Raw genomic sequence first — 3,825 nt, 5'->3', positions numbered from 1 at the left:
CTACAAGAACAGTAATTTCTACTGGCCTCAATTTCTGTTTTTAGGTGGCAAGTAATTGGTCAAAGCTACTACATTTTCATTTTTTAAAAAAATTATTTTTCTTTCTAACAAATCAAACAGTTGGAAGAATTTCAGCCATATCCTGTTTGGAGGGGATGACAATTGTCTACGTTGATAATACATTTGCTTTGTGTATCTGTGGGAGCCAAAGATTACTGTCCTCTCGTTTACATCATCAGTTGGGACATTATCTTCTGAATAATCCAAGCTGTAGAGTAAGAAGTACTTCTGCAGCAGCTTAAATGAAGATATTGTCAAATTAGTCTCCAAAGCATCAACTTAGCCCTGAGAAAAGCTCCAAATTAAGACTCCTTTTGTGAGGAGATTTGTGTGGTTGGGTCTCCTTATGTAATGATGATATGCTAATCTAATGTAATCTACTAAAGCCTATACAGTTCTTGTATTTAAGCTATAGGCCAGACAAGAGGACCTTTCCTGAAATAAGAGCGCTAGCACGGCCCCGCAATTCAGATGAGAGTCTTAAAAAATAAAAGCTTTGCTTACCTTAGGATTTTCAAAGGAGAAACTATTTATAACATAAGTAGAAATAAGGTCATGAACTGGCAAATTTAGCTCTGTTCTCCCATAGAAATAAAACTAGTGTGCTATGGCACGTTTAATGCTTTTAAGTGTATACCCAGTTCCCTGCAGAGCTATGAGTGCTCTGTGCATAGCAGCGAGAGGAGCTGTTGAATGTGAAGCCTGATGAAGTCACAAGACAACATGTTCATGATTCATAGATCTACAGGCCATGAAGTTTTCAAGACTTTTGTAATCAAGTAATTGCCTGGCTGGTAGTTTTAGAATCAGGTTTTAATATCCCAGCTTCATTGTCTGCTTGTTTTTACATAGGACTTCAGGAACGTGTGCAGTGTTATATCAGAGCAGATTAGTGGTTTAGCACTGTTTCTGACAATGATCAATGCTGGATGCTTTGCGGACACTAAAAACTGCCCAGGATGAGCTTATTATCCTAAAGCATGAAGTCTCAGAGCACTGAGAACACTTAATCCAAATTACTAGCATTGCAGATGTTTTTCTTGTGTTCCTAGGATATGTCTCTCAGCCTTTTTTTAAAATGATATTAAGCTCTTTGCCCTCATCATATTCTGAGCAGAAAACTAAACAAGTAAATCAGAGTGTACTTTCTAAGTTTCTTCTTTTGTCTGATGAATTTGACCAAACAAAAAGTCCCAGAGCTTTTTGATTCAGGGGCTTACAGATACATGATGCAACTGACTGCTGAAACTTTTCTGTAGTAAATGTGTTATGTACTCATTGCTAAGTTGTAGCTTATAGTTTTTGGGGTTTTTTTTTGTTGGTGTGTGTTTGTTTGTGTGGGTTTTTTTGGTTTGGTTTGGTTGTTTTTTTCCCCAGAAAGAACAAGTTCAGTTTTCACATATCTTTCTTGGGATGTAACTAATCCCCTGGTTTTAATAATTGTTGCTCTTTTCCAGACTTTTTTGCTTTTTTTTACTTATGAAATCTGCTGAACAAAACTAAATGCAAGATACACAAGGATTATGAAATAACATAACATTCTATCTTCTCTGCAGCTTAACATTAATCTCTCCTGAATGGTGCTAGAGGCAGAGCAAAAGGCAGGAGCCTACACTGGTTTTGAAATCATTCCTCCAGGAGGTAACAACTATTTTAAAACCCATTTGTGGCTGAGTTGTCTTCAAGAGTTCTTTGCAGTATGTTTCTTCATACTTCACTTTTAAATTTAATCTGTTATTATGCTGCTCAGTTACTTTTGTACTAAATTCTCTAGATACTCTCCTGTAGTCTTCTTGTGTCCTAATAAATGCATTAATCATCTCTGTTCTAAGAACCAAAAGTGATTGTTTCTGAGAGGTGTAAAGGTGGGGTAGAAAGTGAGTATCCTCTCTTAATGGAAAGTAAGCTGTCTGACTCCTGTCACATCATTTTCCTTATATCCTCTTGGTAGCCACTGAGCCCTTTGTATTCTGAATACTTGCACAGAAAATGTTGCACTGCTGGGGTACTGTGTCCTGACTGGCCTCCTGAAGATCTCACACACAAATAAAGTAATCAGGGATTTATGTTTCTGCCATGATTCTTTGCTAGTATCTCTTCCTGTAAAGGAAAGTCCAGTGGCTATGACTAGCTGGAAGCATGGTTCTGTTTGAGCCATGTATTCAGTGTATGATCCTGGCTGTCTCCTGAACTCTGGTGATTTGCTTGAAGGGAGAGGGGAATATATCTGATCTCTTAATGGGACAGCTTAGAAGACTGCAATGAAAAAACTCTCAACAACAAATATAATGGCATTTTGCTCCCTCTTCAGGTCCTCTCTGGGAAACAACTGAATAATCCCTCATTTAATTAAGCAGTTAAAAAAAAAGAACAGTGAATGCCTATGTGCTGTTTCTGCTTCTCTAATCCTTACTTGGCTGCAGCTCTTTAAGATATTCATTGAAGCAATAGTAGCTATGTTCCTGAATTCTGGGTAGCAGAAATATTAATCTGTCAGCACACAGAAAATAGCAATTTAAGCTTATTCTTTGCATTCTGTTTGCAAGGCCAGTTGCTAATTCATGAGATAGCTTTCCACTAAAGTTTCCTTTTCTGCTTTCTTATTTTCAAAAGCATTTACAAAAATTATTTAAGATATTTAAATATATTGTGTTTCGGGACTTTTTTGTTTGGTTGGTTTTTGTTCACACTTTCCAGGAATCCTAAACAGCTCAGTAAGTGTGACACGGCAGCAGAGCTGTTCTGTCCCTATCTCTTGCTCGTAACTATTTTTATAACCACCAAGTTAATGCCTTCTATTAATCCTTAGCTACTATATTGACCACTTGCAGCCATCTAGGGCTAATTCCTAATAATAGATTACATGTTTTTTGTAGCTTACCTGCTTCATTCTAAAGCTCCTTCAAAGCCCTGCAGGGATTGCCAAATCCCATTCTCCTTCTACCAGTCTTCACTGCAGTTTAAACACGGTCTCTATGGCCTTTCCAGTTCTCTTAAACATTCCTGTCTTAGACAACAAGTAAAAAAGGAAAGAGTCTGAAATACAAGCCATAATAGGTCTGACATAGGAATGTGGGCTTAGAGAGGCCACGGTGAACCTTAGAGCATGGAGGCTTTGGGAATGTGCTCTGCGCAGCCAAAGAGACTCCACGGCTCACGAGCATCATGTTTGTCCCTGTATGTGCGCGGTGGTGCTGACATTACTGGTGTTTGACTCCCTGCAGAGTAGCAGAGGGTCCTTTTGACCTGGAAGCTTGGTGCTTGTGAGGGCCTGCAAAGGGCCTTATTGCGTCAGTAACTATGATCCCCAGCTGTTGCTGGCAACCGTGTCATAGGTCCTTTCATCAACTGGTCAGGTCCATTCTGAAGCAGCCTGTTTTCTGATCCTCTCCTCATCTATTGAAGAGCTATTGCTGAACCTCCCTGCTGTGACCATTAAAAATCTTGTGATTCCCAGCGTAAGTTTATTCCCAGTCAGACTGTAACGCTCATTTCTGAATCTATTTGGCCTTTAATGAACCAGCTCTTTCTGTAACCAGTGTTTATCCCATTAATGTGTTTCTCAAGAAAAGTCATGTTTTCACAGCCTCTAGCCCAAGACAAGCTCTTCTAGTCTTCTCAAATAGGCTGCACATGTCCTGAGCTACTCTAGCTGCCCTTCTCTTTACTGTTTGAATTTATTGTGGTTCTCTGGGAAAGGACAGACAGTTTGTATTGAGGTACTTTTTTATTTGTGACTCTATTTTTAAAGGGCCAAGGAATGTG

This window comes from Platalea leucorodia (assembly GCF_965183815.1).
Source record: "Platalea leucorodia genome assembly, chromosome: 1".
NCBI lineage: Eukaryota > Metazoa > Chordata > Aves > Pelecaniformes > Threskiornithidae > Platalea > Platalea leucorodia.
This window is presented reverse-complemented; position numbering follows the sequence as displayed.